This window comes from Heterodontus francisci, chromosome 27 (assembly GCF_036365525.1).
Source record: "Heterodontus francisci isolate sHetFra1 chromosome 27, sHetFra1.hap1, whole genome shotgun sequence".
Taxonomy (NCBI): Eukaryota; Metazoa; Chordata; class Chondrichthyes; order Heterodontiformes; family Heterodontidae; genus Heterodontus; species Heterodontus francisci.
This window is the reverse complement of record NC_090397.1, coordinates 24438348-24460246: the sequence shown is the minus strand read 5'-3', so window position 1 is coordinate 24460246 and position 21899 is coordinate 24438348. Positions and strand designations below refer to the sequence as shown.

Here is a 21899-nt window from a genome sequence, read left to right as displayed (position 1 = left end):
AGGGACAAAGAGGACAGGTTAAAGGAGATCCGAGAGGATTGCCGAATGGAACTCCCTACTGTCCGGTCAGCCAACCCTGAAATGTTCGAAAAATTAGACACCACATCCTCCTATGTAAATGCAGGCACTAGAAGCACTCCACCAGAGTTGCTAACAGCATTTACAGAACCCTGCAAGGACAAAGAAAGTCCTCAAGAAGGCAGAGAAACTGTGAGGGTGAAGCCTCATTTAGTCGAAGTGCCGCAGGGGAGTACAATAGAATCTGGAAAAATACCTGCAAGCAGGAGTGTCCCAGAGGACAAAGGGAAGATTAGCAAGGAATCCGCCCCCACAGTCAGGAGAAAAGGCAACCAACCATACCCTAAGTTGAAAAGCCCTTGCATGACTCATCAAAGCACCAAAAGAGACATCAGAGTGGATGCACCCACTGCTGACTCTCATGAGCAGAACTCCAATCCAGGGCAAATTAACTCTAACCCTCCCCCTGCAGACCTCTAGGCAGTCATGGAAATGTGCAAACTACAAACCTCCCCAAAGATCACATGTTTATTGGGATGCCCATTCCCAAAGTATTGCAGGCTGATAGTGAAGAAACTTCAAACCCATTTGGGCAACACATAACTATCTCAGACTCACCTCAAGGGAAAAGGGGTAGTTTAGAGCAGCACTACTACAAAGGAAAGACAGGCTTTAACAATTTTAAGATTACTGAATGAATGAGAGAAATGCATGTGTTTTCCTGTAATTTCTCTTCTTTCTGTTTCTATAATTAAATGCTCCCCTAATGTCGCAATTCATTCTGTTGGATGTGGAGGTGTGATGGAAACTACGCCTGCCAAAATGAGACATATTAATTTCGTTACTGGACATTGATCAAACTTGCTTAAAAAGACCACAGAACAGTGGCTGAAAACATGGCTGCACATTTGCATTCTATAAGAAGTGGCATGGAGAGACAATGGGAATACTCCCTGATTCAATTAGCTAGATGGGTGAGCCAGCATTCCACCACAACCACCCACCCCCCAATCCTCACTGAGAATGTCTGGTAAACTTGGCGAAATCCACAAACCTCGCAGACGAGGCTGCTCCAAACAAGGAGCTAGTCACATGACTAACCTGCTGGCCAACCTGGGGTTTTTTGAAGTGTGCCTCATACAGAAGTTTTTGGAAAAGACTGCAATTGAACTTCAAGAAGAGAGCACTCCCTCTGTCTGTCTGTCTCTCAAGCAAAGTTCCAGAGACCCACAGAAGTAACTTAAGCCTCAAGACTAAAGACTAGCGAAACAAGTTTGAAAGTGTACACTGGCCCCAATGACAACTGCAAGACTTAACTTCAATCGAAGACTTTACATCCAACCCAAAACCAGTTACTGAACTTCATCTTTAACTTCAAACCTTTCCCCTTTAATTCTTTCTCCTCCTCTATCTCTATCTGTATGTGTGTTTATCGCGTATGCATGCTAGCATGGTCATGTCACGTATTTTTAGTAGTTTTAACTGAGTTAGAGTTTTAAGATTAATAGAATTACACCTTTCTTGTTTAACTCTGAAAAAACCCATCTGGTTGATTTATTTGCAATTACAGTTAGAGAGCAGTGAGCAAGGGCTCACTGAGGGGAAGCTAAATACACTGTGTTTTAAAAGTTAAACCCTGTTATGGCCAAACCAGGAAAAGCCTGAGAGGGGAACCCCAGATCCCTTCCTCACCTGGTCATAACTGGTACTGTGACAGAGATAAACTATCCCTCCTCGTCCTTCTTGACCTATCTTCAGCCTTTGGCATGGCTGACCACACCATCCTCCTCCAATACCTCTCCACTGTCATCCAGCTGAGTAGGATTGCTCTCACCTGGTTCCATTCTCATCTATTTAATTGCAGCCAGGGTATCACATGCAGTGGCTTCTCCTTTGCTGCTGCATTGTTGCCTCTTGTGTTCCTCAAGGATTTATCCTTGTACCCCTCCTATTTCTCATCTATATGCTACTCCTCGGCGACTTCATCCGAAAGCATGGCATGAGTTTCCACATGGACGCTGGTGACACCCAGCTCTACCCCGTCACCACTCTGTCAACTCCTCCACTGTTGCTAAATTATCAGACTACTTATCTGACACCCAGTACTGGAGGAGCAGAAATTTCCTCCAATGAAATATTGGAAGGACTGAAGCCATTGGGCAGGATTTTCACCCCAGGTGGCAGCATTCCTCCCTTCCCCCACCCAGGTCCATTTTTCCAGAGGCGAGATGGGGTCGGCAGGGCAACGTGCCCACAAGCGGCGGGCAGCCAGTTAAAGGGAATTGAAGGCCTATAAAGGAATTTTCCAGTTGCCCTGCGGGCCCCTGAGGCATCTGCAACTAGGCTAGCTGTCTGGAGACGGCGTTCCAGTGACAGACCAGAGGGCCTGTACTCCAGGCAGGTTTTGAGGCCTCCGCCCAATTGCCTGGTCACAGCTGCGGCCACAGGTCCCCTGTGGATTCCCCCTTTACAATGGTGGTCCAACTGTTAATTCCATTTTTAATTTAAAACTGTTAAAAGTTGGAGAGAGAGCACCTCAAGATGGAGGCACTCTCTGTCTCTCTTTCTTTCTTACCTGAACTACAGGCTGCTGCTTCTTCAGTGCTTGAGGGCCTCCTATTGGCATTAATCTCTGGCCACTAATTGGCCAGTTCAGGGAAAAATCACTGCCAGGCGACTGTCCATCACACAGTGGGCTGGGTTTTTTCTAAGCCCGACATCAGGTTTCCTGATGGGGAAGGAGTGGAGAATCAGAGCAGCCGCCATGGACCCCAATGCTGGGATTGCTGGGTCCGAACTTCCCGGGGGCGGGGTAGGCCGACAGCAGCCACTTAAGGGCCTCTTCCCACCTCCACCCCACGGGGAGAATGCCTTTCAAAGCAACTCGCCCTCCCTGTGGGCATGGTGGGGGGAGGGGAGTGCCCTCCTCCGTGGGAAATTTGTGGGCCAAGGAGGACCCCCGCTGGGAACTAATTCACCCGCGGGATCCCCCCACCACCCAGACAGAACGCTCACCTCCCCAACCCCCCTCACCGGGGCCATCCAGACTGGCCCCAGCAACCCCACCTCATCTACGTCTTCTCCGGTGTTCCATTGCTGGGCCTGGGCCTGTGTCCGAGGCCTCTGCAGTACTGGCAGTGGCCACCACTCCTGGTGATGCTGCCAATACTGCTAAGCGGCTGAGGTTTCCCCCCAAGTTTTTGGCCCGGCGCCAGGAATCCTGCTTCCTGCATAAAATCCAACCCAGTGTGGGATCGGGGCCCCCATTTGTCCTTAATGTTGGGTTCTCAACGCAAAACACAGAATCCTGCCCATTGTCTGTGATCCCCACTCTAAACTTCATTCCCTAGCTACAATCTCCATCCCTCTCCCTGGCAACTGCCTGAGGCTGGACCAGACAACCTTGGTGTCATATTTAATCCTGAGATGAGCTTCCGACTTCATATTTACGCCATCACTAAGACCACCTATTTCCATAACATCGCCCGGCTTCACTTCAACTCACTTCATCTGCTACTGAAACATTCATTCATGCCTTTGTTACCGTTAAACTTGACTATTTCAATGCATTCCTTGCTGTCCTTCCATATTCTATCCTCCATGATAGTGATCGGGGACAGTATAGATATTGTTCTCGGTAGTCGTAAGTTGTGTTGTCTGCCCGGTGCCACAGTAAGGACATCTGCTTGGAGTTGGAGACGAACCTGGAGTGGAAGGGGGAGGAACCAATTGTCCTGGACCATGTAGGAACCAATGACATAGGTAGAACTAAGAATGATGTTCTGTTGAGAAAGTTTGAAGAGTTAAATTAAAATGCAAAATCTCAAAGGTAGTCATCTGAGCCAAGTGCCAATTTTCATAGGCTTAAGCGGATTAGAGAATTAAATGCATGGCTCAAAGAGTGATGTGGGAAGAAGGGATTTCAATTCATGGGACACTGACACCAGTGCTTGGGAAAGAAGCAGCTGTTTTGTTTGGATGGGCTCCACTTAAACCAGGCTGGGATGAGTGTCCTGCCAAGCTATATTTGAAATTTAAACCAGGCAGCTTAACTCTGATTGGTCAAGGCATTGCCCTGAAGAATGAACCAGCGAATGGCTGTCACTTATTTTGTTTAGCTGAAAGCTTGGCAGTTAACTGTCAGTCACTGTAAACTGGTGCATTCTCCATGGCAACGTCTCTACCAATCAGAGTTCACTTGCCAACCAATCATAACAAGAAATGCTGGAAATACTCAGCAGGTCTGACAGCATCTGTGGAGAGAGAAGCAGAGTTAACATTTCAGGTCAGTGACCCTTCTTCGGAACTGACTCGAAATGTTAACTCTGCTTCTCTCTCCACAGATGCTGCCAGACCTGCTGCGTATTTCCAGCATTTCTTGTTTTTATTTCAGATTTCCAACATCTGCAGTATTTTGCATTGATTATGCCAACTAATCAACACTCTCTTCTCATACTGTGCAAAGTTGTTGTTTACCTTACTTTGGTATTCTTGCGGATTGTCCTGATGAGTGCAAGACGAGACAACATGTCTCTATTTTCAGCAAAATCCCAGATTTTTAAAATAGAATTCTAATGTACAGCCTGAAGGAAATCCAATCCGTTGTCCTATTTGGACTTGCCGCACCTCAATTCTCTTTGCAATGTACAATTACAGAATATTGAATATTGAAAATAAGATTTTGTATTTATGGAGCCTGTCATTTCAGTGTGAGCATACTGTTAATTAGCACTCAACCCTGGTAGTGCTTTATCATTAAGGCTGAAATTTTTCTGGGTTTCAAGGCAGTTTGTTCAAAAGCACCAAGTGTATAGTTTTATTAAAATGCCATCATGTGGCCATTTAGAGATATTACAGTTAAACTTCAAGACCCTGAAATTCCACTGATGCATAATAATATACAAATGCTTCATATGATTGTCTGGAATTTTCTCACTGTTATATTAGCAGAGGCCATTTAATAGAAGCAACTTAACATCTCTGCAAACATAGCCTAGAGAGCAATTCCAGACAACATAATAAGCATTTGTATGTTGTTTCTCAGTGTAATTTCAGATCCTGCCCAGGGATATGAGCCTTGCTGTTAATTAAATAATCCCCAGCCTGCCCAACAATATAAGCTTGACTTTAATTCAACAAAAATAAGCCCTGATCAGAGATGTAGCCATTGTATTAACATTCCTTCCCAGGGATATAAACTGGGTTTTAATTAAATAAAACAAATCATTTTCAGGGATATAAACTGGGCTTTAATATAAAAAAAAACTCAATTTAAGGACATAAACTGGGCTTTAATTTAAATTAAGATGCCAGTCTTGGCTCAGGAGTAATACTCTTGTTTCAGAGTCAAAATGATGTGCATTCAAATCACACTCCTGAGACTTGAGCATGTAATCTAGGCTGACACTCCAGTGCAGTACTGAGGGAGTGCTGCACTGTCAACATGCCATCTTTCATATGCGACCTTAAACCATGGTTCCCGACAGCCTGGGCTGCCAGTGTACGCAGAGCCCTCCTTTGGTAAGCGTCTCAGATGTGCCAGAGTATGTGGTTAATCTGGGCGCTTGGCACAGAATCGAGATAAAAAGGAGGTGACAGACTGAATACATTGAAGTGAGTCTTTATTGAGTTTACTGTGAGAAGCCATCATGGCGGTTGGAAGCAGGTAAGTATGAGATTGTCTCTTGCCTCCCTGGCCCGTCACGCAATGTGCCTGGCCTCCGGTGCATACGGTTCAAGACCCAGTGCTGCCTGCTCATTAACCTCCTCAATGTCGACCTCGTCAGTGAAGGATCGGCGATGAATCATTTCCTCTTCATGCAAGGCCTCCCTGCTCTGCATTGCCAGATTGTGCAGAGCACAGCAGACCAGCACAATTCGCGAGACCCTCACTGTGGCATACTGCAGGGCTCCACTGGATCAATCCAGGCACCGGAATTTCTTTTTCAGGGCATTGGACACCTTATTGATGCTGTGGTGGGGTGCTGCCTGGGAGGTCCCATACATATAAATCCCTGGAAAGATTCAGCTGTGTAAACATTGAGTGCCACTGTGATCTTCAGGGCCACTGGCATTGGGTGACCACCGAATCACATAGGTCGCAACTCCTCCTACAGCATGGTGCATAAATTGGTGAACTCTGGAGAGCCATAGTCTTTGCTGAGACTGCTGCTCAGGCATTTGGAGTTAGCTGAGTTGGGTCTGGTACACTCTTTTATGCATGTGGGCCCTTCTTGGTATAGGCAGCTGCTGTCGTTCTCCTCTGGGAGCTTCACAGGCAGGTGCAGCTGCCTCCTGTCCCTCCCTCCTGCAGAGGCACTGCATCTTGCCATAGAGGTCCACAAAGACTGAGATCCATGCCAGCTGGTCGGTAGGCCTCTAGAGTGCTGTCCTTGCAGAAATGAACTTGCCTTGGCACCTTTGCCTTTGCTACTCCCCTTGGCTTATGTGCCAATGGCCCTCAGTGCCCACCCTTGCTGAGAGCCAACCCAGCACCCAATAGTATGGCCACCCAACCCTTTCACCCAGTACGATGGCCACTGAACCCTTTCACTCAAGACCACACCCACCTGGCACTGCCACCCAAGACCAAGCCCGCCCGGTACTGCCACCCAAGACCAAGCCCACCCATGCAGAGTGCACAGCACTGCAGGCTGACAATGGCCTCCGTGCCCCTCTCTTCTATCCACTCTCGTCGGGGCTGCATTCCCGTCGCGGCACTGAGGCCTTGACTCGGTGCCACCACTTTTCAATGGTGGGGATCCAAAGGCACATGAAGCTCGCTGTTCACTTAATTTCAAGCCCCCCATTGAATCGCAGTCAATTGCATGCTAATGTATTACAGCAACCTCTTCAACAATTCAAATGGCAGTCCCGTCCCATCGGGGCAGGATGCCTCCTTGGAGCTTTCTCCCGGCTGACTAAATCCGGAACTGATGTCTGGATGTCAGTTTTCCAGGCAGACACCTCCATCACTATTCTCCGGCCCCTCACACCTTCATTCCCACTCCTAATGGCCTCAATAAATTCCGCCTACTGTGTCAGCAGGTAGGTGTAGTTCGATTTTCTTAATGCATCAGAACTTAAGACCTCCAACATACTGTAGGTCTCCTCCTGAAGTCCCCAGCATCACAGATGCCAGTCTTCAGCCAATTCGATTCACTCCTTGTGATATCAAGAAATGGCTGAACGCACTGGATACCGCAAAGGCTATGCGCCCTGACAACATTCTGGTAAAAGTACTGAAGACCTGTGCTCCAGAACTTGTTGTGCCCCTAGCCAAGCTGTTCCAGTACAGCTACAACACTGGCATCTACCTGGAAATGTGGAAAATTGCTTAGGTATGACTTGTCCACAAAAAGGACAAGTCCAACCTGGCCAATTACCGCCCCATCAGTCTACTCTCAATCATCAGTAAAGTGATGGAAGGTGTGGTCAACAGTGCTATCAAGGAGTACTTGCTTAGCAATAACCTGGCCAGTGACGCTCAGTTTGAATTCCACCAGGCCCACTCAGCTCCTGACCTCATTACAGCCTTAGTTCAAACATGGACAAAAGAACTGAACTGAAGAGGTGAAATGAGAGTGGCTGCCCTTGCCATCAAGGCAGCATTTGACAGTGTATGGCATCAAAGAGCCCTAGCAAAATTGGAGTCAATGGGAATGAGGGGGAAAACTCTCCGCTGGTTGGAGTCGTACCTAGCGCAAAGGAAGATGGTTGTGGTTGTTGGAGGTCAATCATCTCAGTCTCAGAACATCACTGCAGGAGTTTCTCAGGGTAGTGTCCTAGGCCCAACCATCTTCAGCTGCTTCATCAATGACCTTCCTTCAATCATAAGGTCAGAAGTGGGGATGTTCGCTGATGATTGCACAATGTTCAGCACAATTCGCAACTCCTCAGATACTGAGGCAGTCCGTGTAGAAATGCAGCAAGGCCTGGACAATATCCAGGCTTGGGCTGATAAGTGGCAAGTAACATTCGCGCCACACAAGTGCCAGGCGATGACCATCTCCAACAAGAGAGAATCTAACCATCTCCCCTATTACTGAATTCCCCACTATCAACATCCTGGGGGTTACCATTGACCAGAAACTGGACTGGAGTAGCCATATAAATACTGTGGCTATGAGAGCATGTCAGAGGTTAGGAATTCTTTGGCGACTAACTCACCTCCTGACTCCCCAGTGCCTGTCCACCATCTACAAGGCACAAGTCAGGAGTGTGATGGAATACTCTCTACTTGCCTTGATGGGTGTAGCTCCAACAACACTCAAGAAGCTCAACACCTTCCAGGACAAAGCAGCCCGCTTGATTGGCACCCCATCCACAAATATTCACTCCCTTCACCACCGATGCATAGTGGCAGCAGTGTGTACCAACTACAAGATTCACTGCAGCAACGCACCAAGGTTCCTTAGACAGCACCTTCCAAACCCACGACCTCTACCACCTAGAAGGACAGGGGCAGCCAATGCATGGGAACACCACCACCTGCAAGTTCCCCTCCAAGCCACACACCATCCTGACTTGGAACTTTATCACCGTTCCTTCACTGTCGCTGGGTCAAAATCCTGGAACTCCCTTCCTAACAGCACTGTTGGTGTACCTATCCCACATGGACTGCAGCGGTTCAAGAAGGCAGCTTACCACCACTTTATCAAGGGTAATTAGTAATGGCAATAAATGGTGGCCTAGTCAGCGCTGCCCACATCCCATGATCAAATTTTAAAAATGGTTGTTTCATTGCTTTTTACTATCTTTGACATTGATCTTTACTTTAGCACTAGCCTACATTTTAAGTAGTGGCAGATATTTTGCACTTAAAAGAATAAAAAGTTCAATGTCTGCTCTGTTTATTGCAACCAGCAATGGTTCATTTGCTTGACTCAATGATGACTTGCATTTCAGCCATAAGGCTTTAGTTTGAAGTCTCAATCCAGGAATTGCACACATAGTCTAGGTTGATACTTCAGTGCAGCACTGAGGCAGTGGTAAGTTGTCAGAGGTGCTACCTTTGGATGAGATGTTGAAGTGGATGTAAAAGATCCCAGTGGGACTATTCAAAGAAGAGCACAGCTTTTTTCCAAAGTGCTGACCAGCATTTATTTTCCAATCAACACCACTAAAACTAATAACTCGGAAATAAGAGAGAGACGGTGAATGGGACTGACACATGTTGACAATCACCCAGATCATTTTATCTTTCATTCCAGAAATTAAAAAAAGGACTTCTATTTCTATAGCGCCTTTCCTCACCTTAGGTCCTCCCAAAGTGCTTGACTATCAAAGGAGTATTTTTTGAAGTGTAGTCACTTCTGTAATGTAGGAAATGCTGCACCTAATTTGCACAAAGCAAGGTCCCATGAACAGCAATGAGATAATGACCAGATTATCTGTTTTTAGTGATATTGGTTGAGGGATAAATGTTGGCTAGGATTTCGGGAGAACTCCCCTGCTCTTCTTCCAATAATGAACACTGAAAAGAAAGAAGAGAGCTGTGTTGGAGAGACCAGTAAAAGGAAGAAAGAGTAATGGCAAGGTACCAACAGGAGAAACCAACAGAACATTAAAGCTAGCTGGGGTATATTTTACACACTTGCGCTTCAGGTACTGGGCTTTGCGCAGTGCAAGTGTATATTGGGAATCAAAACAGGGAAAGTCCATGGGCAGAAAATTGAGCAGGACACACTGACCTCCACACTCCTGTCCCTGATATGTGCACCTGTTCCAGGATTGCTAACTCAGCAATGTGTTCCATAGAACTAATCACAAAACTTGTAATGTGGTTCTGGAGGGGAATTTCGAAAGAAAGACTGAAATTGCTACAAAAGGAAACAGAGGTAACAAAATAGAAAGAAAGATTATGAAATAAAAATTACATTTAAAAAGAGAGAATTATCTTGAATATCTGACCAATGGGAATGTTTCCACCAATATGTGTGCAGTAACCAAGAAACCTGGCATGCAGCAGCCCCTCCTCATCCTTGCTGAAAATTACTTGGGTGCAATTTTCTGATCAGGCTAAATGTCTGCATACGTTACTCTTAACAATGCAGGGTAAAAGTCTCAGCCAGCATTAGTTATACCCATTCACAATGTTTTTAACAATAAGCTATCTGTTGAAAGGAATTCTTAAAGGGCTAGTAAGTTTTCCTCTGGAGAAAATTGGCTTTGTTTGAGGAAGAAGTTAAGGGGCATTTATTTTACTTTTCTTATCGATCTGAACATATATTAAATTTTTATGTAACTGGAAAAACTACATCTAGAAAAAGACAAGCAAATTATTAAATGGCCCTCAGAACGGGATTATTTCAGGACCATTTGTACTTTAAACATTTACTAATACTTAAAACTAAAGGAGACATAACAGCCAAAAAAATTGCTGTTGGTGTTTTTTTGGGGTTAACACAAACAGTGGAATGACCAAAGGAGCAGGTGAATTAATAACCAAGTGGAGCTACGGTTAACTGCATTAAAGTGCCATTAACTGCAGCGATATTGCTGTAAAATATGATCCAAGGCTTGCTGGAGTCATTTTGATGAACAAGTGCTGGAAGTACTGGTACTAGAAATAAGGGACAGGACAGCACTGCAGAAACTGATGCAGAAACCTTCCCAGAAGCACCTATTCAATAGGCTTGACAACCAGCAGAGAGGGAGAGTGCAGTCTCCAGAACCACACTTGGAGAGTTGGGAGGAAGAAAATTACTGACATCAAGAAAGCAGCAAAAGTACAGTTTGGATTGCCACAAGTTGGCATGGAACAAAGTCTACCTTCATCCTGTAAGGGGAAGGGCCTTAGGTTCAAAACTAAATGTAGCAGTCCTGTCTAGGGTCAACTTGCTGGGTGATTCAATCAAGAGAACATGAAGGCAGGAATTCATGGGCCTCATTGCTGCCCAGTGCTTTGCTCTGGCATTGATTCCAGATTGGTCTTTTCCTCATCCATAGTTAGGCCTCTATGTTAAGCAAAGGCATGGAGCATGAAGCAGATGGTTGTGCTCTTGGGCACTATGTAGCTCTGCTGCAATGTATCCTGACACATCCAAGCATCTGAAGTGTTGCTTCAATGTGCGAATAATACTCAGTATTGATTCTAGTGGTTGGATGTGCTTCATTGGTTGACACTCATGTTCTTCCTATGGTTGCTGCAAAAGTGTCTTTTGACAGGTAAGGTAGCAGACCAGTGGTGGGTGATATTTAAACATATTCCAATCAAAAGGTTTTTTTTTATTCATTCATGGGATATGGGCGTCGCTGGCTAGACCAGCATTTATTGCCCATTCCTAATTGCCCTTGAACTGAGTGGCTTGCTAGGCCATTTCAGAGGGCATTTAAGAGTCAACCACATTGCTGTGGGTCTGGAGTCACATGTAGGCTATACCAGGTAAGGAGGGCAGACTTCCTTCCCAAAAGAACACTAGTAGTGAGGGTTATGACAATTAGGAGTAATGGGGTTATGACAAATACAGGCGTTGAGATGGAAAAATAGAGAGTTTGAAACAAGTATATATTTTTAAAAAGGGGCATTTGATAAGATGCCATGTGAAAGGCACAAACATTGAGGCTGCTGTCACCTTATGACTATCAACAGTGCGGCCCTTCTGTTTAGGTTTTACTGAGGTGGATGGCACAGCTCTATAATTGCCTCCTTGATAAACCCAGCCTCAAGAAACAATGCTGTCCAGTCATTGACGGAAAATTGTACCTGGGTCTATGGATGTGGTGGGGGGTAATTTGGGCACAGAGGTCGATCTGTCCAATTCACAACCTGCACAATCTTCAATCCATTTAGTTTGCTGCAGCTGTGATTCAGATTAACCAACCTGGGTGCCTGAATTCCTGATATCCACTCAGGTTGCATAAGGCTCTAAATTCATAAAATGTTACTTATATTTGTGTTTCCTGTCCTGGATAGATTGTTTTTGCTTTCTACCTAAAGATTGCATAGAGCAAAGGATCAGTACTAGTACCCAGTTTGTGTTTGTTTTCAGTTTGCTGATGCACTGTAAAATTGAAAAATGCTGGACTATTCAAATAAAAGTGCACGTGATATGTACATATTATACTCTGCACATTATGAACCCATGCATTTTTAAATACTTTTGGAAACAGAATTAAACATTTATGACACGTGACGAAAAAAGGAACAAGCTGTATCACTTTCCTCTGCAGATTTCCAAGCTTCCAGCTTCTCAGCCTGTTTGTATTATGTATGTGGTTTAATATTCCACTTTCATTATTTTACTGGCATCCATTGTTCCATTTCTATTGTTAATAAAGAATTGAAGATATAAGTGAGAACTTTTCAAATAGAGCTAGGAGCAGTACAAGAGGTTAGAATGTTTTCTATGATTACAAATGATTAGCCAATAAATCAGTTAACATATTTTTCCATTTGTGTTCCATAAAATTCACTCATTCATAGTGTGCGAGTCACTGCCTTCATTCATTCACAAAAATAATATTGAACAAATTGTATGTGTTTTAAATTTTAACTTGTAAATACAATCAAAATTATCAGTTAAACATTCAAAACAATAACTGATTATTGTGTGAATGATCTTTACTTTAGCCCTTCTTTATAGGTGCACAGGAAGTACTTTTCAATGGAAATTTTTCACCTCACATGTAAGAGATATCAACAACAACATTTTGTAAGTATATAGCGCCTTTAATGTTCTTAAACATACCTAGACACTTAAAAAAGGAGCACTATCAGACAAAAGAAGATATTAGGATGGGTGACCAAAAGCTTTGTCAAAGATGTAGATTTTAAGGAGCATCTTAAAGGAGGATAGAGAGGTAGCGAGGTTTTCAGTGGGAATTAGCTTAAAGCCTAGGCAACTGAGGAACAACTTCCAATCATAGGTCAAAGGAAATCAAGGATGCTGAAGAAGCCAGAGCTGGAGAAATTCAAAGTTCTTGGAGGGCTGTAGAGCTGGAGGTGGTTACACATCGAGAAAGGGGCAAGGCCACGAAAGAACTTGAATACAAGGATTTTAAATTTGAGGCGTTGCTGGACCTGGAGCCAAAGTAGGTTAGTGAGCATGGGGTTTACAGGTTAATGTGACTCGGTGCAAGTTAAGATATGGGCAGCAGAGGTGTGGATGAAGTCAAGTTTACATAGGCTGGAGGTAACAAAAGCATGGATAAGGGTTTCAGCAGCAGGTGGGCAGAGACAGGGGTGGGAACAGGTGATATAATTATCCATCCCTCAATTATCAAAGAAAGAAATTGAAGTTAATAACTAACTTCCCATGTTCCCTGCACACCTCCATAGAAATCTGCCATTTCAGCCAGTCCTCAGTTTCTCTGGATGATGCTGACATATATTCCACAGAGAATCAAAGGCTCTTTGGGGCAAAGACTAAGGCCTCAAAATTGTGCTCCGCAGCTCCTTTAGTTTCGGCACTATGGGTGCTGTTATGGTACCAAAATGTGCTGCTGATGCTGCACTTGCACCAAACAGCATCTTGGTGAGGACATTAGCATGGGCATTACAAACATTTTCTGGAAGTATGCAGAGTAGGCAGATCATGACGCAAGGCAGTGCGTAACACTGACTTAACATCAGTGTTGTCATTTTGGACCTTGCCGCTCTCTTAAACATGCACAGCTGAACATTCTGGGCCAGCCCACTATTCCAACAATCTTACAGCCACCACGGCAAACCAGAGGGCTGACGTGCTATCCACTCTATGCCTGGCTCATGACTCCACTCTGCAACCCAACCAGCATACATATAATGAGAGCCATGCTGCCATGAGAAACATCATCGATCAGACGATTGGGATGCTGAAGCAATGGTTCCACTGTCTTGACTGCTCTGGAGGAACCCTGTTGTACTTGCTGGAGCAGGTGTCCCGATTCATGGTTGTCCCCTACATCCTTCACAGCCTGGCCATCATGAGGGAACAGCCCTTGCCACCACAGTTTCAGCAACCACCGGAGGAAGAGGAAGGGAGGAGGCAGCTGGCACCTCCACGTTTCAGAAGGGCTGTCAGTGAGCTCCTCATTTGACTCTGGATACTGTGACTACAACCCCAGATCCCCATTGTACAACAGTCTCACATTTTACCATCTCTCTGTTATGGACCATCACAGCATCCTCGGCCAAAATCCTGAAATAAAAGCAACCACAAAATAACTATTCCATCCCAACTTTAGCCTTTAAAATATCCAATATTCCACACAAAACTCAACTATCACCTTTGTGCATTCCCTTAGTGCCTATCATGCAGGTGCCCTTGCCTAGCCTATTGCCCCTACACAGGGCTACTTCCAGTGCTGCTGGAAGGCTGTTGACTTTCAATGGGGGAGACTGTAGATGACTTGCAGAACATCGTCGAGCAGCTCTGGGAATTGAAGGCGTGGCTCTGGACTGCATCACCTTGACATGAACGATAGCAGGCTTGGATGAGTGGGAGCATGAATGCTGTCATCCTGAGAGAGGACAGCAGGTTTGAGCACTCGGAGCCACTGCCACTCAATACAGAGAAGCACCTCAACAGTCTAAGTTATCTGCTGCAGCACAAATTGCTGGACTACTGTGAGATCCTGAATGCCCCTTTGAGCCCTTGTATCTGCAGCCATGGTGGCAGCAGTCTGAGCCTGCACGACACCAAGCTGAGATTTCACCACCTTTCTCAGCTTCCACTGTAGCATTCAGATGTTGTGTGACTTCTGCTTGTGCTACAAGGGAAACTGAGACATCGACCATCAGATGCTGCACCATGGTCGCACACATCATCCTGACTTGGAACTATATCGCCGTTCCTGCACTGTTGCTGGATCAAAATCCTGGAACTCCCTTCCTAACAATATTGTGGGTGTACCTGCCCCACACGGATTGCAGCGGTTCAGGAAGGCAGCTCACCACCACCTTCTCAAGGGCAATTAGAGATGTGTAATAAATGCTGTCCTCGTCATGAACAAATAAAAAAAAAAGTATTCTGATGTTGGCCACGATTTCCAAGCTGGAAAGGATGGGCGCCAAGCTCTGTGTGAAGCTCTGTGCCAAGTTGGTGCCTGTGCACATTGACAGTGGCAGCAGCAGGTTTTTGGACAGGTATTTCTGTGTGCATGCCCGTCAGCTTTTATCTATGCACCACCCTATCGAAATCCTCATCTGAGTCATCTGCAGTAGAATTCAGTGTGTGATGAGCTTGAAGTGGGATGTGAGAAGGGTAGGAACATACCTTTATCTTCAGCCTCACCACAAGCCATGGCATCAGTCGTGGTCGCACCAATAATGGCAAGCAGCATCTCCTCCATGGGGGTGAGGATCCACAGCCCTGCCTGTCACCCACCGGTTAGGTGTTGCTGCCCCTAGTATGCGCTACCTTGTCTTGCAAGAGAGAGGGAGTATGTCAGGTCATGTGGTGCAATGTGTTTGGATGATGTACCTATCATAGTTTAAAAGCTGGCAGTGTGTGCAAGCTGAGAGATGTGAGTGTGAGACTTGCAGCAGTACTAAGTGTGTGAAGGTAAGGTATAGCTATGAAAGTTAGTTATGAATCATGCTTGATAGAGAATGTTGGTAGGTGATTGAAGGCAGGGTGGTGAACGGAAAAGTTTGTCAGGCTCGTGGCTCATTTGTAAGGATATGGCATTTAAAAATGCATTCGCTGACCTTGACTACGTGTATGAGGTTATTGAACTTTTCCCGGCACTGCATTCAGGTCCTTGGAGCTTGACTACTGGCATTGACCATGACAACTATCTGCTCCTACTGCCTTCGTAATGTCTATCAGGAGTGCCTCCTTGCCCCTGAAGGAAGATGACCTTTCTCCTCCTCTGCACCTCCTCTACAAAGGCCTCCCAGTGTGAGAGCCTTGGGGCTCTGATGAAAGGTTACTGACCTGAAACATTAACTCTGCTTCTCTCTCCACAGATGCTGCCGGACCTGCTGAGTATTTCTGGCATTTCTTGTTTTTGCTTCAATATAGATTGTGATTTTGCTGCAGCTACTTAGCTTGATCATTAGATTTGAGTACAAAAATATCACGTGATTGTAGAGCTATAATTAAATCTAATTCTGTTTAAGATTCCCCAAAATATTCCTGAGAACAGACAATAGCAACAATCAGGATGGTCCCAAGAACATCTCCCTTGCCCATTCCTTTAACTATCTTTCCAGCACTGCATTACATTTGTCCATAGTGTCTGCTTCCCTGGGAATAAGGATTACCACCACTGCAAGATTACTCTGGAATTTCCAGAAATCGAAGATTAATCTCCAGGACATTGTTGTGAGCAGCCCAAGAGAAAAATTATGGGGGCATAAAAAATGGTGCTTTTTTCATTTTCCTTGAACATTTTTATTTGTTAGTTGGAGCAACATTAGAGATGGTGAAGAAAGGCTGTTTGAATGGATATGACGGTTGGAGGCAAGAGATCATGCGATGAAACTTCCAACCAGATATGTCCAGTCAGAGTTGGGATCCTGACTGGGCAGTCCATTCCATACCTTCACCCACCCTCGATGTAACGTAATTAAACCTACACTTTTGGTGACCCTTCCTTCTTATAAGTTTGTGTCCTTGTCACCTGGTTCTCGAGTTTTGGCAATCTCAAACACATTATCCGGAAAGAACACATTGACATTATCATCGAGACAGAGCAGCCAGACAAAACCCCAGCCAAGTTCAAAATCAGTTAAGTCCTGACAATTTTCTCCTTTTAAAATCACAATGGCAAGCAATTCTGACAACCCTGCAAGTTTAACCTCGCAGTGTCAGGGCATTTTCTTTGTACAGCACAGTTATTGCACTTTGAAAGCAATTAGTTCTGTGAAGCTCTTTGAGACACTTTAACAATGTTAGAAAAATTCTATACATGTAAATATTTCATTCCCTATTGTGAAATGGAGCCATGTGATAATGTGTCCTTGACTTGTGAGAGTGGGTGTGTGGCGGGCGAGCCAGCAGAGCACGGTGTACGCACTGGATGAGTGGGACATCTGTCTAATTTACTACACATGGCTGTTTCTGCCTGAACTTTCAGATTCAGCTCTCATTTAACATCCTGAACCAAACTGGGACTAGTATCCTGGCAAATCGTATAACTAGGGCTGTAGAGAGGGCTTTAAACTAAATAGTGGGGGTGGGGGGGGAGAGTTCTGGTGAAGAAAAATTTAGAAAGTGAACGACAAAGGACAAGACAATAGTGCAGGGTAGTGATACGGGTAATGATAACCAAAGTGTGACAGGAAGGGACAGAATGTACAAACATAAGAGTGCATCAGCAAATGAGGCCAGAATAAGAAAAAAATGGCTAAATGAATTAAAGGCTCTTTATCTGAATGCATGCAGCATTCGTAACAAGGTGGATGATTTGATAGCACAAATAGAAATAAATGGGTATGATGTCATGGTCAATAGAGCGATGTGGTTGCGAAGTGACCAATTTTTTTTAAATTCATTCATGGGATGTGGGAGATGCTGGCCAGGCCAGCATTTATTGCCTATCCCTAATTGCCCTTGAGAAGGTGGTGGTGAGCTGCCATCTTGAACCGCTGCAGTCCATTTGGGGTAGGTATATCCACAGTGCTGTTAGGAAAGGAGTTCCAGGATTTTGACCCAGCGACAGTGAAGGAACGGCGATATAGTTCCAAGTCAGGATGGTGTGTGACTTGGAGGGGAACTTGCAGGTGGTGGTGTTCCCATGTATGTGCTGCCCTTGTCCTTCGAGTTGGTAGAGGTCGCGGGTTTGGAAGGTGCTGTCTAAGGACCCTTGATGCATTGCTGCAGTGCATCTTGTAGATGGTACACACTGCTGCCACTGTGCGTCGATGGTGGAGGGAGTGAATGTTTGTAGATGGGGTGCCAATCAAGCGGGCTGCTTTGTCCTGGATGGTGTCGAGCTTCTTGAGTGTTGTTGGAGCTGCACCCATCCAGGCAAGTGGAGAGTATTCCATCACATTCATGACTTGTGCATTGTAGATGGTGGACAGGCTTTGGGGAATCAGGAGGTGAGTCACTCACCACAGGATTCCTAACCTCTGACCTGCTCTTGTAGCCACGGTATTTATATGGCTACTCCAGTTCAGTTTCTGGTCAATGGTAACCTGTAGGATGTTGATAGTGGGGGATTCAGCGATGGTAGTGCTGTTGAATGTCAAGGGGAGATGGTTAGATTCTCTCTTGTTGGAGATGTTCATTGCCTGGCACTTGTATGGCGCGAATGTTACTTGCCACTTATCAGCCCAAGCCTGGTTATTGTCCAGGTCTTGCTGCATTTCTACACGGACTGCTTCAGTGTCTGAGGAGTTATGAATGGTGCTGAACATTGTGCAATCATCCACGAACATCCCCACTTCTGACCTTATGTTTGAAGGAAGGTCATTGATGAAGCAGCTGAAGAGGTTGGGCCCAGGACACTACCCTGAGGAACTCCTGCAGTGATGTCCTGGTGCTCAGATGATTGACCTCCAACAAACATCTTCCTTTGCGCTAGGTATGACTCCAGCCAGCGAAGGGTTTTCCCCCTGATTCCCATTGACCTCAGTTTTGCTGGGGCTCCTTGATTCCATACTCAGTCAAATGCTGCCTTGATGTCAAGGGCAGTCACTCTCACCTCACCTCTTGGATTCAACTCTTTTGTCCATGTTTGAACCAAGGCTGTAATGAGGTCAGGAGCTGAGTGGCCCTGGCAGAACCCAAAGTGAGCATTACTGAGCAGGTTATTGCTAAGCAAGTGCTGCTTGATGGCACTGTTGATGACACCTTCCATCACTTTACTGATGATAGAGAAAAGGCTGATGGGGCAGTAATTGGCCGGGTTGGATTTGTCCTGCTTTTTGTGTACAGGACATACCTGGGCAATTTTCCACATTGCAGGGTAGATGCCAGTGTTGTAGCTGTACTGGAACAGCTTGGCTAGGGGCGCGGCAAGTTCTGGAGCACAGGTCTTCAGTACTATTGCCGGAAATTGTCAGGGCCCATAGCTTTTGCAGTATCCAGTGCCTTCAGTCGTTTCTTGATATCACGCGGAGTGAATCGAATTGGCTGAAGTCTGGCATCTGTGATGCTCGGGACTTCAGGAGGAGGCCGAAATGGATCATCAACTCTGCACTTCTGGCTGGGAACTAAATATTCAAGGATATTTGACATTTCGGCAGGATAGGAAAAGGAGGCGGGATAGCTCTGTTAACAACGAATGAGGTTGGTACAGTAGTGAGAAATGATCTTGGCTCAGAAGATCAAGGTGTAGAATCAGTTTGGGTGGAGATATGAAATAGCAAAGGAAAGAAGTCACTGCTGCGAGTAGTTTATATGCCCCCTAACAGTAGTGTTACGACCAGGTGAGAAAGGGGTCTAGGATTCCCTCTCAAACGTCACCTGGTCTTACCATAACAGGGCTTAATTTTAAACACACCGTTTTTTTTCTCCTTTAGTGAATCCTTGTTCACTAACTTCCAATTATAAGGCAAAGAAACTAGCCAAACAGGTTTTATTTGGTTTAAAGAAAAACGGTCGAACTTTATTGAACTTAAACTCTAATTCAGTTAATGCCTATGGATACGCAACACGCCCACACTAGCATGCATACACAAAACACACATGCAGATAGAGACAGAAAACAGCAGAAGAAATAAAGTGGAAAAGTTTGAGACAATATCTAAAGATGGTTTTGGTTACTATTTTTCGAGCTAGCTGTAAAGTCCTTGATTGTAGGTAGGTCTTGCTTTTCGTTGGGGCTCAGTATTCTTCTTAAACCTTGTTCGATGTAGGAGACGTTTCTCTCTTGAAATTCATGTGACCTCAGTGGGTCCCGAGGCTTGTGAGAAAGAGATGGGAGCAGACAGAAGAGGTCTTCTCACTCCAGGAGCAAACAGTCCTTTCTGAGTTCAAAAACTCTGTAGTTAGCCATGTGACCGGCTGGTTTAACCAGTCCTGGCTTTTGTGGATTGTATCACCATAGCAGTCTCTGGAATGCTCTTCCTTGCAGCTTCAATGTCTGGTGATCAACATCCATTGTGGGTTGAATGTATCAGGGAATGGTCCTTTTGCCTCCACAAGCACTGTCTGTTAGTATGCACATGTTTTTCAGCTACGTGTCTGGGAGCCCTTGTAACAGGCCTTCTCTTCTTCCCAGAAAGTTTAAAATCAATGTTCGTATGACAAAATTAATATGCCTCATTCTTGGCAGGTGAGGCCTGCATGACAGGAGCTACACTGTAGGACAGAATATAAATCAATAAATAATCGGGGCTTATAGGAAAGATGCTGCAATAATTGTGGGCAGTTTTAATCTTCATATAGATTGGACTAATCAAATTGGCAAAGGCAGCCTGGAAGATGAGTTCATAGAGTGTATTAGGGACAGTTTCTTAGAATACATCCTGGAACCAACCTGGGAGTAGGCTATTTTAGACCTGGTAATGTGTAATGAGACAGGATTAATAAATGACCTCAAAGTAAAGGATCCTGTCGGCAAGAGTGAACATGACATGATAGAATTTCACATTCAGTTTGAGGGTGAGAGGTTTGGGTCTAAAACTAGTGTCTTAAACTTAAATAAAAGCAATTACAAAAGTAAGAAGACAGAGGGCTGAATTTTATCAGCGCGCCGTGCTCCGCAGCGGTGTGCTGTGAAAGCAACGGCCTTCCGATATGGAAGTGCCACCACACAGCCCCCATGGTATTACATTCAAGGCCTGATTTAAATACAGGAGGCGGAACGGCCACCCCCGATGACGTAGAGGAGGCGGCCACTGCGTCCCCAGCAACTGGGTACGGCGCAAGCGCCCGCCCCATTTTTAAAGAGCTTCAAATCCTCAGGAAAGATTTAAATTTTTAAAGGTATATTAGACTGAATTTTTCAAAAATAAATAATTGGGAGATGGAGGCCCTTTCCCAATGACCTCCAATGGTCTCTTCATTGCCATATAGTCACAAAACGTATTTTATTCCTGACCTGAACTTGCCCCCCCAACCTTCTAACATTTGCCCTTCAACTCCTTCCCACTATCCCCACAGCCAATAAAAAGTTTTTTCCCCACTCCCCCACCCCTCCTGCCCTGATAATTTTGTTCCTTTCCCCTCCCCACCAGTGTCTCGCCTCGGAACTCCAACTAAGCTCTGAAGGTGCAAGAGGCCCGCCCAGTGGAGAGTAAAGTCGGCATGGGACGGCCGCCGTCGGCACGTGAGTTAATTTGCATTCCTTTAATGCTCATTTAACTATTTAGATGAATGCCCCGCCACTTGGCGGTGGGGGAGCTGCACTGAGGCCTCACCACCACCACTAATATCTGGTGGGGCCTACTCGTCGGCAGGGGTTGAGGCGGACCACTCCCAGCAGAATCTTACGGGCCCCCTCCGCCACGATGCCCAACATCGAAGGGGTCGTACAATTCAACCCAGAGTTGGCTAAAGTGGACTGGGAAAATAAGTTAAAAGGTAAGACAGTAGAGAAGCAGTGACAGGTATTTAAGGAGATATTTCATAGCTCTCAACAACGATATATTCCATTAAGGAAGAAAAGATTTATGAGAAGAATGCACCATTCCTGGTGAAGTAAGGAAGTTATAGATAGTATCAAATTGATAGAAAAGGCGTACAGTGCTGCAAAGATTAATGGTAGGCCAGAAGATTGGGAAGAAAGCAGCAGAGAATGACTAAAAAATTAATAAAGAGGGACAAATTAGAGTATGAGAGTAAATTAACAAGAAATACAAAAACACAGTAAAAGCTTCTACAAGTATATAAAAAGGAAGAGAGTAGCTAAAGTAAGTGTTGATCCCTTTGAGGATGAGACTGGGGAATTTGTAATGGAAAACTAGGAAATGGCAGAGTCTTTGAACGAGTATTTTGTATCTGTCTTCACAGTAGAAGACACAAAAAGCATCCCAAGAATAGCAGAAAATAAAGAGGCAA

The 21899-nt window shown here is 45.1% G+C and overlaps 1 long non-coding RNA gene across 1 annotated transcript in view; it reads left to right on the top strand.

Moving 5' to 3' along the window:
* LOC137384986 (uncharacterized) overlaps nt 1-21145 on the top strand; it is a 96145-nt gene extending 75000 nt beyond the window's left edge. Inside the window, exons 3-4 of the long non-coding RNA XR_010977713.1 lie at nt 12606-12674; nt 21077-21145. This is a non-coding gene — a long non-coding RNA (uncharacterized lncRNA). The remainder of the gene's footprint in view (nt 1-12605; nt 12675-21076) is intronic.
* Nucleotides 21146-21899: the final 754 nt, after the last annotated feature.